Below are 12,111 nucleotides of genomic sequence, written 5' to 3'. Positions count from 1 at the left end.
CATTCCTACCGTGCAATGACTATTGCTTTAAATCTGTTCGTCACTCTTATTGAGTAAACATAGAGTACTCCTTTTTACAGTGTAAGCCAGCACAGTGAATATTGTCCCACCGATAAATAAGAAAATAGTTCTGTCTCCTGATAAAAAAAGGAAGTGAAATAAAAAAATAAAAATGACTGAACAGATCCATGATAAGGCACTAGGTAGTGTGTGTGATATTAATAAATACTCAGGTGAAATTAATAAAGTTAAATTTATTAAATAAATTAATAATATTAGTTTTATTACATACCAAATTATTGATAAGCTTTTCTTAGTCTTCTTATTAGTTTAGAAAAGCCAACATATATTTAAAAAACTATTTATTATGAGAGTAATTGACACCGAATTAGAACTTTAACAGCCACCAGCCCAGCTCAGACTCAGACTTGTCTGACTCGTTGTATAACAGGTCAGACTTACCTTCCAAAATTCCCAAGACTTTGTTATTCATAATGAAGGCCTTAATGTCCACTAGAGGGTAAGGACATTGCTTACATCAGTTTAAATGACAGGCAAATACATGAATTATGTACCGCCATGTGAATATGCTATATCTGTGTCCAAGAATAAAACTTCTACACTTCAAGCTGTACAACTACTTAAACTTCCCATTCTGGCTTCTTTTTCAACCTACCTCCAAATTTATTTTAAGAGATGTGTTTATTCAATAATTGTTTATGCATTTAATGCTTGTCCATCACTGGAACTTTTTATTTTTCTATGAGCTGTATATTTAAAGATGTACTAGGTTGATAAATCACATGCACTGTAAAGAGCTAATGTCAGACTCTCAGTCCACTCTTGAGGGTTGTGCGTCCTGCAAAGTTTAGTCAAATAAACACCAACCAAGCAAGGTCTTTAGGATCAGGATGTCCAAGCAGTAGTTGGAGCTGGAACTCAGAGAACATGGTTCTCCAGGTTCAGGACTGGGTTTTAAATCTAGAAAATGCACTTGCACAGTTGGGTACTGTAATGCAGAGGTGCTTGTATTCAGGGCTCATATCTGCTTGTTCAGAATAGAATGCTTTACTTAATAATTTGTTTACTGAGTTTGGCCTTTTTTAAAACACTGTTTTAATGCAGATAAGCCACGTGACTTCACATTAAGCTGCTTAGAATGCCCCAGTTATTCATTTCATGAATTCGACTGGTCCAAAAGATTAAATTGCAAGCAGCTATACCATCTCGTGATACAATAAATCAGGACATAGTGAGGACAAGTTAACAATAAACATCTGTGCAGTGATATGAAGGATTTGTAAAGAACCTGCACAGCGTTTTTAGCTTTTTAAAACAAACATACCCTGTCCTACACTACACTGGGGCATTTCCTATCATCATTTCTTTCATGTATGATCATATTGAAAAGATGATCGACCCAATCAGGAGTAGCTATGCAGGCTGCAGCCGGGGACTTGGAACAATGAATGAGGTCTGAATGCCCCCAATTGGTTTCAGTATCAGTTTCGATAATGCAGGCTAATTTTTTTTAATTAATCGAATGAAACTGGAGAGAATGATACCATTGCTCTCACTCGATTTAGTATGCCAAACCCCGCGTGATAACACAAAATAAGAGATCTATAAATTAATAAAACACAAATTTCTACTGATAGACTCCCTTCGCAATGGCATGATCATATTTGTATATTTGTGGCAAAATATTACATCTTCATGAAGGCCATAAACACTGTAGTTCGTTGTATTTCTGCTCGGTTTTTTTTGTTGTTTCTTTTCTTTCCGTGATTCAGTTTGTTAACACGCAGGGTCTTCAACAGCTGCTCACTGCATCCACTCGAACAGTTACTACACTAAGACTCCATCTCATGAAGACTTTAAAACCCACTGCTTCATTGGTTTCATGTTTTTAACACTCATTGAGGTGGCATTATATTCTATACAATGGGGAGTGTTTTAATTTAAACACTAGCGGGTTTTACTGTGTATCATGTTAAACTAGATGCATTGTTAAGGAGGTGTAGGAGAGCAATTCGAACCGTGTTGTAACTATGATTATTACATTACATTAAAGTGCAGTTATTTTAATATGGTACACTCTAAAACCTGCTGGAGTTAAAAAAAACCCAACCCCCCCGGCACTTGACCGCTCCCCCGAACCAGCTTAAAACCCCAAAGGCCATACCCCCCCTATCGTCACCCCTACGACCCCCCACCAAATACCCAGCAGCAGTCAAGCCAATGAGCAGCCCACTACATTTTGAAGAGCCCCCAGCGCGTTGGGTATTTTGACCAAGCGGTGGGTCAGTCCAGGAGCCATAGATGTAAAGCCTGGATTATCTATTTTGCTCCTACACCTGAAGCTAAGAATAGCTGATTTTCAGCAGAGGAGGAGACAAGTCATTCTTTCAATGTCACCAAACGAGTCTCAATTTCAAATCCCAAACTCCAAAGGTTTAATATAGTAATGGAGATAATACAGTTTAGTGATTGAACACCTGCAATGTGTATTGAGTGAATTTACAGAGATCAGGGTGTTGATGTTTTTTGGTTAAATGATGCAAAACCATCATGGAGATCATGCTTGTTTAGTTGGACGTCCGTGTACGTGTGTAGTTGTTTTTGTGTTGAAAACACAAAACAAAATAATGGAAAACCACCTGTTTTTCGTTTGTCGTTTCAAACCAAAAACAAAGAAACGGTAAAAACAAAGAGCCGTTCTCGAGCTATCTCACCGTTTTGGTTCGAAATCCAAAAACGAAAACAAAACCAAATCCAATAAGGTCCCGATTTTGGTTTTTTGAAATTCCTTTTTCCATTTTTTTGTTTTGAAGGTCTACATTGCAAAAATTACAGACAGGTTGCGGTCCGGTCCGTGGATCGTTTTGGTCATGGATTTTTTTGTTTAATATTGAATAGAAAAACGAGAAACCTGCTGTCCTTTTCGTTTTTTAAATTTTTTGCAAAAACGAAAACAAGATTAATTGTAGTTTGTTCTTCAGGGGTAAAAAATGATAATAAACAGCTTGAATATATTCCGATTTTCTACACGTGGGTGGGAATTTAACGCCCCTTTCTTCTGCTGCTTATGATTTTTTTTTTTTTTTATTTTTGGGAGATTTCTGAGTTTTGTGGATGTTGTATCTAGTATTATTTTTTTTTATTATCCAATCGAGTCCTCTCTGCTGGGCTTGCTGGTGTGATTTCATAGCCACCATATTTTCCAAACGGTCAAAAGCAATTTTATCATGATATTATAACTGTGTACTTATCTAAAATGACTTAATAATGCATTTAACGTCCAACTAACCTTAATGACTTTTAAAATAGCTCATCAAGCAGCCGACTAGCTTCTATTGGTTCAGTTTTTGCGTACAAGCTGTGGATTCTTTGTTTTCATTATTTTATCAACGGGACGACATTTTGTAGTCATTTTGAATGTACACAAATAAAAAGATCATTTTTTACCCCCATGACTATAAATGACAACTTAATTAATTATTTCCCTCTTCAGGAACAAATCCAGGTGAACATCACTAATTCTCAATTTAATTAAATACCTGTTGTAGATTGCTGCATATTTCCTGTGTCACTTCAATACTGGGCCGTTGTGCTTGACAGTAGTCGCGTTTTTTCCGGTTGTTTATTTAACTATGTGTAACTAGTCGCTGTTTGTTCTAAAGGCGTTATTAGGTCTACCTTCTTTTTTCCGAAACCGACACACAAAACTGTCCCTGCTCCCGGCATTACCCATTTCAATGGCAGAGAACGGTGACTTTCACTTTTTCAATCTTTAATCAGATGCAAATCTGTCATAAAATTAATATGCATCTCATGGCGTATGCTATATTCCAAATGTTCTGAAGGTATACAGAGAGGTTGGTGAAAACAACCAAATGCAATTAATTACTTTATGAAATCTTGTGTTTACATTCCTGTGTGCGAGTGCAAGTGTCGACTAATCCGACTACAAGTTACTAATTTTTAATAGATTACCTATTATTCACACATCGAAAATGAAATGAGTCATCGTTTTTTCATTCTCTCTAATTGCTCTTTTTTTTTTTTTTTTTTAAATGTTCCTTTCTATAAATAGTCTACCGCTTATCATACACTCGGAAAGTCTTCCCGCTCTGGGGACCATTAACCGTTATCAGTCATCTATCCCGGTGGGCTCTACAGCATTTGGACCAAATGGGTTTTCCCCAAAAATAAGTTTATGTTTACAGCCGTGTTTCAACACGCGACATCAACTACTGATGAACGCAATTATTTTTTCTTTAATTGCTCACTCAGTCGGTTGTAACATGTAGTATTATGTTTATTGAAAAGGTTTTCGTCACTTTCACACACTTCATTATTAAATGCACACTTCTTGCATTATTTCTTTTATCTTGCGAGACCATCTCAAACACCTCTTGTCCTCTGAACCTCTTTCACCTAACATATTTACTTTGTTAAAGGGCGGTTGGTCAAATCAGAAATTCTGTAAAAGACAAGATATCTCCCTTGGCATTAAAACTTTGAGCATCGTAAACCTTTGCAGATGTTGTTATCTGCCTCAAACCAGCAACATTACACACTTAAGTTTAAACAAGAAGTGACAGCATACTCAAGTGATCTCTTTAAGCTACCCCCCTGCACCTACGAGGAATGGTCATATGGACACAAACAAAGGAAGGTCAATACATAAAATGATTTCATCTTTTTTAGTAAGAGGTTTTTATTGATTGTATTTTAACCTTTGATTTTTCCATGTTTATGATTTAAGTACGTGTCAGCCTTTCACTAAAAACTTCTACCCCACAATAACTACTTACCGCCCCCACCCCCCCCCGCAGTTTCCTTTACGCAAATCCCAATTGGGAAAACCCTGCCGTATTATAATTGGTTAATGAACTTCATGGTGTTAATTACAATTGTAAGGACTATATTTTCTACAAGATTATTTGTATTTTTTACATCATTTATGGTACACGCATTATCCTGTTTAAAATCAGTGTGCTCAACGAGTTTTAGGTCAAATCGTAATCAAAACGTAATATGGACTATATTAACTAAAATACGTGTGAACTGTAGTGGATTTAGTTACTGAGTACATTTTTTGGTCATGTATTTGGACTCCAGTAACGGACGTTTCCCACTTGTAAGTACTCTACCCGAGCTTGACTATACAAAGTCAAAAGCATTATTCTTTCCTTTTTGTATTAGTGTTTTCAAATATTTATTTTGAAATACTTCCTTAAGTATTCTTAATTAATAATAATTAATTCCTTCATAAGATTACACTAATCAAACTTACTGGGGGACCAGGGTAGGTATCCGCCTGCCCTGGCAGGCCCAGCTATCTCTGTTTTTTGCAAGCATAGAATTTATATTCACCGAAGAAAGAGGAGAAAGAGAGAAAGCCCTATCGCTATGGCCACAGAACAGGTTGTGTCGAGCCATTCATTTGTTCGGTTGTTTGATTGAGAAAAAGATTAAAGTCGTTTGCAATCAATAAAAGTGTAAGGAATCTGTAACAACTGCTGCTGCAGCAGAGGACTAGTATTCTGCCGCGCGGAACATGCCGAGAGGATGATGACAGGCAGGGTTTTGGCGCTTTTTTTTTGGTCTGACCCAATCAGCAGCGCACCAAGGGCGGTTTAATTCCGCCCCGTGTAGAAATCGAATATTCAATTGCGGTTTATTTCCGTTTACTAACCCTGGAAAGACCAACTAAATATTAAGCCGAATTCTTGTTTTTCGTTTTTTTGCAAACCAAATTAAACAAAACGAAACAGGAGGCTGTTTTCATTTTTCTACTTAACACAATTAAACCCCAAGAATATTCCCTACAACAATGCTCTCGTGATGTATTCACGATACACGGAGGCGGATAGCCGCCCCGGTTGTGACCGAAAGTAATAGTTAAGATAGTGCCTATCAAACTAACCAAGCCAAGCTTTTAGAACGGTTCTTAACCTATGCAGAGGTTGTTTGGCCTCAATACAGTTTGGTAATATAGGCCGTAACCTAAGACCTTATGTTTGTGCAGAGTTGTCCTGTTTAGGCGCTATATTATATATATTAATTTATATTTAATGTGGTTTCCATCGTAATGGATAACTGCTCCCCCCCTTTCTACCAGCAGGGTTGGCAGTATTTAAATCGACCCTGACTGCTATGGTCGTCTTTGGTTAAAAACTGTTTTAAAATCAGATTACCTGATACAGATGTATTTATTGTTGTTATTCTTATTTTGTTTTTGATTTTATTTGCATAGTTATCATCAGCACTCATTCACCCAGCCCAGAGTTTTTAAACCTGCTTCTGTTTACTAACGGATGATAAAGAACACTGCGATTCAGCCTTCGTATAGCAGCTCACGACAACCAACTCCACATCAAGACATGTCCTACTCCTGAATGTAGGCCATCTGGCCAAAAGAATGATTTACCAGGTGTGCTTATATCCTGTGTGAACTCCTTTCTTCTCCTATACACACTTCCAGTTTGTATAACATACAAAACCTCCGATTGTGGTCATGCAAGTGGAAGAGAATCCATACACGTCTTTGAAACTTTATATAGCACCATACATGCTTTTCAAGGGGCATTGCATGTCACATGCTGCAGAAATGCGGCAGAACATGTGTTACAGCCCCGAAGGTAAGAACATTTTACAAGGTGCCTCAAAAAGAAAACCCAAAAGACATCATTTAAATTACTAAAAAACAGCCTTGTCCAACGCTATTACCTCAGCAATAAAACTGCAACAAAACGTTTCCAGTCACTTTTGATACGTCCTGCTTATTGACTTGGAACGAATCATGTGCCCATTCCTCTTTACAGAACAGCTTTGGAGGCTGGTGGGTTTCATCACAGGAGCATGCAAAAGTGATTTGTGAACGCACAGTTGTAATGAAACTAATGGGCAAGTGTTTTAATTACAGAACATAACATCAATATCTCCATGGACAGTATGCTCGCACGAAAAAGCAGGAGGGATCACAGTGCGACAACCTATGGGTGTCTGTAATCGTTTTTGAACTTGCCCTTGATTTTTAAACTTTGTTGGATTATTAACGTTACATGGGGGAGAAGGGTATACACTGCAGCCTGGAGATCTCGCAAATGGGGATGGGGAGAACTCCAAAACGGGTGGGAGCTCCAAAATGAGGGCGTGGCGTTCTCCCATTGACAGACAGGCACATGACCACGCAAGCGCAATTTTTCCCCCCAATGAACTGTAAGTGCAAACGCCGCCGCCCCATAACTGATTATAAAGATTTTATTGGTTGGGTCAATTAAAGTGTTGTTTTCCTACACTATGCGATATAGACATCATTCCATAAACTCCCCCACTGGAACCTCGCCGGACAATGGCACCCTTTTAGTTTACACCCAGCGTCACTACCCCCGTTCTACCCTGCAAAATTTCGAGCCCCGAAGATGCCCCCCGTTGCTGAAGACAAAAAAGCGTTAGAGCTGCGCTGGGAACAGCTCGCGGGAGACCTCGTGGGTGATTCACGTTTAGATCATTAAGCAGAGGTTCAAACTCCAGTCCGAACATCACTGGCCACAAGCTTTGGGGTTGCTCTCACAGAGAATATTTATTTACTATAGCATATTTTATTTTATGAAAATAAAATGAACTAGAAACAATGTTTAATTTATAACATTTTTATTTTGAAATGTAAGTCCGTCAATAACAATTGGCTGGATCCAGAGCCAATAGGTGAAAGTCTTTTGCGCTAGGAGACCCCAACCCAATTTGGAGGTTCCTGCCCAATTTTGGAGTTCCCGCCCCCATTTGGAGATCGCCAGCTGCAGTTATACCCTTCTCAAGTAGGGACTTATATTTTGATGGCGGAATCCCAATCTCCTCTTATTATTAGTAACGTTATGTAGGGCCATACGCATGATGTCACGTGGGAAATCACGTTGAATCGCTGTTCAGTTCGCTGTTCCATGAGCCGGTGGAAACCACATTAACTATAAATTTAATATATAATATAGCCACTAACCGTAACAACAACTCTGCACCACCAATAAGTCTTAGGTTAACTCTACATTAACCAACTGTATTGAGCCAACCATGCCGCTCATTAAACGTGACTGGTGGATGTCTGGATAGGCCCGATATTAACTAGGCTGTAAAACTACTGTTGCTAACATAATTTATTCGGTCCAGGTTTATATAAGGCTATTTATTAATTGATTTTTCTTTTCTAACCCGTTACTCTGGTATAACGCTCGTAGCGCTGCATATTATGACCGTTCTAAAAAAGCTTGGCTTTATTCTGAATAGGCCAGATTTACATTACTTCCCCCCCCTTCCGGGTCACGTGGCCCAACCTGTCTGTATTTCAATGTAGATCTTCAAACGAAAACATGGAAAAAAAGGAATGTTTCAAAAAACCAAAATCGGACCGTTATTTGATTTTGTTATTTTTTTTTTGTCATTTTTTCCGTTTTTTGGATTCAGAACCAAAAACGGAGAAGCCAGGCTTTGTTTTTTTTTTTTTAACCGTGTTCGATTTGTTTTTGTGTTTGAAAACGGCCAAACGAAAAAACAGGTGGTTTCCTCGTTATTTTGTTGTTGTGTTTCAAACGAAAAAACAACTATTTTTTAACGCATAATTAAACACGTCGCGTTCGTATTCTGGGCTCATATCTGCTTGTCTGTGAATAGAATGCTTTATTCATAATTTGTTTACTGACTTTGGTCTTTTTAAAAACCACCGGTTTTAACGCATTAAGTCACGTACTTTCACGTTAAGTGTTTTAGAAATGTCCCAATGATTTATTTGTGAATTCGACTGGTCCAGAAGATTAAACTTGCAGCAGCTTAACATCTCGCGATTCTCAATAAAATCAGACATAGTGAGGTCAAGTTAACAATACACAACTGCATTATTAATGAAGGCTTTTGTAAAAAACTGCACAGTTGTTTTAGCTTTTTAAACAACATACTCCATTCTACACTAACTACGTATGTCTATGTAAGACGATCGAACCAATCAGAGTAGGTATGGGGCGGGGCGACATATGCAGCCGACCGCCCCAGATGCAGCCCCGCCTCGATCTGCAGGCTGCAGCCGGGTGTTGTACTTGCATTTTTGGACTGTTTTGTTGCATTTACGCTGATTTTACCAGCAGGTGCCACAGCCAGAGGTGTTTCCAAATCTTTGAAAGAGTGAATCATCTACAGGCAATTGGTTACATTATTTCAAAAGTTTGGACAAGCTAATGTCCCCCATCACTTAAATTTGGTACTAGTTTGATGTCATTATGCTGGGGACACAAGACAGGCAAGAAGAACCAATGACGGTCTTATGTTACAGTTTCAGGACACCGCCTAATCAGTTCATATTGATCAGATATAAAGACAAAAAAAAAAAGCTGTCTGTTCATCAGTTTGATGGGACAGAAGGTCATTTATTGGATGAACTATCCCCTTACATTTTTTTTTTTTTTTTTTTTTTTTTTTTTTTAAATAGTCATTACCCAAATGGAGTTTTTTTTCGAACGCGGTTGTGGGAGGGGGGGCCACGGATTACACCAGTATGCCTCCTCCCAGGCTGTTTGATGTGTCTGAGTCTCTGAAAAACTGGGGCGTGGTCGCGATCTTCACCAGCAGGGGGGTTGCAGCTTAATTGACCATGAAGGGGGCGTTGCCAAAACCTACAGGACGCAAAAGACAACTTATTGGTATTAAAATCTGAATTGAGTTAATTACTGCATAAATGCGCACCAGTATGTCAGAACAAAAACAGGCGAAACAAAAGTATCATGTCTATAGAAAAGTATAATAAACAGCAATCTAAACTGTATGGGCACACAAGAATGAGGTAACGTGATTATAGGTTTTTTTTTCTTTTTTTTTTTCTTTAGCGAGAGATGAATAAGGTAAGAAAAGTCCATCCACACAATTTTTAATCAGCCACTTCTAAGAGGTACTGTGTTTGAAGAATATGTTGAAAGAATAGCAAAATTATTTGAATTATGTTACACATCTTGCGTTGCTACCATGTAGGATAATCACTGTAATTACATTTACATTATTTTTATGCATTTAGCAGACGCTTTTTATCCAAAACTTACAGTGCATTCGGACTATCCATTTTTTTCTTTTACCTAACATGTGCTTCCTGGGAATTGAACCCACAACCTTATGTGCTGCTAATGGCAATTGCTCTACACCCTGAGCCACAGGAACACAAAAGTTTGGAATAAAAGTAATATAAGTAAATAAAGTGTTCTTCATGGAAATGAAACCAGAATATTGACTGACTCAAGAGACATGCCCTCTATTTTATTAACACACCATGACATGATTTGTATGTTTTCTATCATTTCCCATAATATGTGTAAACCAAAAAAAAAAAAAAAAAAAAAAAAAAAAAAAAAAAAAAAAAAAGTTATTGTTTGCATACCTTCATTTGCAAGATCACCTCAGGCTCTGTGGGAAGAAATAGATTATTATTATTATTTTTTCAAAACCCAGCTTTTGTTTTTGAATCCACTAAGCCTTAAAACTGATTTCTTTTTGTTTCCGCTGAAACAATCAATAGTAGTAAGTACTCTCAAAAAATAATTTTTGGTTACATCTACATCATGACTGGAGAAGGCCTGAGGGACAGATAGTGGGGACACAGAGCAGCATTTTTAAATAATGAATTGACTTTACCTCTTTGTCACTGCTCCACCCTCCCGTTCATCAGGACCCATCAGATGGCCGTAAAGAATGCATTTACAATATGAACGCAGTACGAGCATGGGTTTGACACCCCCCTTAGCACACCCTTTGACCGCGCCGGCAACATCAGGGACTCGAGCCAGTGGTCCATTGCAGAGATAGGTAACCCATAGTTAAACCTATGCACCTAACATGTTTCAAGTCTTGTTAAATTTGCCCACAGTAGGCTGGAACATTAGTTAAATACATCCATCATTTGACCCTCCCCAGCACCTCCTCCCCACTCAAATAAAACACTCATCATATCTAAAGTGCTGTTCAGCTTTGAAGCATCACTCAAGAGCACCCAGCACCTTCAAGCAATAAATAAATATAAAATCAAAAAGTAAATAAAACTGAACAAAAAAAATTCTGGGCTAATAGCTCAAACAGCAGGGTCTTGACATTGCTCCTAGCACAGAACACAAAAATCCCATTTCTTAAAAAGTATAAATAATCATTTTTAAAAACAATTCACACCACACATTGTAGCACAATAGGTGTTACCTGGGTTGTCATTATTTGAAACAGGCTATGGTAATCAATAATTTTGTACTGTTGATTTCTGCACCATTCACGGAAGTGCCATTCAGCATCCCTCTGATCCATGTCTGTACAGTAAACTCTCACAAGCCTCTCATGGAAACTTCATGCTGCGTTCAGACTGGACACCTGCAGGGAGAAAGAGTAAAAAACCCAATCCATTTAAGATCTCTCATCCATGACATGAAAACTGTCTGATAAAGATTCCTACAGATGAATGTGTACCTGATACGACTGAATCCTGAAGGCTGTGTTCAGGTCCCTCTTGTTGTAGAAATAGACGTTGTCAAGGAGGTTTCCTCCTACTATGCCAAAACCCATGTCAAGATCCTGAAAGAGAAGCCAAATTAAACCATGAGGAAGAAGCGATCCAGACAAAAAATGATGATTTTTTTTTTTTTTTTTTTTTAATTTTTTTATACACATTTTTTAATACATACATAAATTTGGAAGTGCTGTGCATTCAGGTTGTTGTCCTGCACATGTCCTTCACATGATTTTTTCTATGGAATTTAGAATGGGACGTTAAACAATACACGTTGATTTAACCTTCTGAAGTTTAAAATAATTTTATAATTTTTTTTTTTGTAACCAAATGAATTGCAGTTATTGAACAAAGTTTACTCCTTTTATTCACTTCTATTTTAATGAAGAATCACAATCAGTCCACAAATTAATACCTTATCAATATACTTAACGCAACTTAAACACAAAAAAAAAAATATTATATATATATATATATATAATATATATATATATATATATATATATATATATTATATAATACATTACAACATATAATAATATATATATATATATATATATAATATCTATTATATATATACA

At 37.4% G+C, this 12,111-nt stretch overlaps 1 long non-coding RNA gene across 1 annotated transcript; it reads right to left on the bottom strand.

Moving 5' to 3' along the window:
• Nucleotides 1-11,380: 11,380 nt before the first annotated feature.
• LOC109082326 lies at nt 11,381-11,743 on the bottom strand. The gene is made up of 3 exons (XR_006159336.1): nt 11,706-11,743; nt 11,491-11,595; nt 11,381-11,394 (listed from the first exon to the last, which is right to left on the bottom strand). It is a non-coding gene; the product is annotated as an uncharacterized LOC109082326 (long non-coding RNA).
• Between the last annotated feature and the right edge of the window lie 368 nt (nt 11,744-12,111).

This window comes from Cyprinus carpio, unplaced genomic scaffold, assembly GCF_018340385.1.
Source record: "Cyprinus carpio isolate SPL01 unplaced genomic scaffold, ASM1834038v1 S000006495, whole genome shotgun sequence".
Taxonomy (NCBI): Eukaryota; Metazoa; Chordata; class Actinopteri; order Cypriniformes; family Cyprinidae; genus Cyprinus; species Cyprinus carpio.
This window is presented reverse-complemented; position numbering and strand designations above follow the sequence as displayed.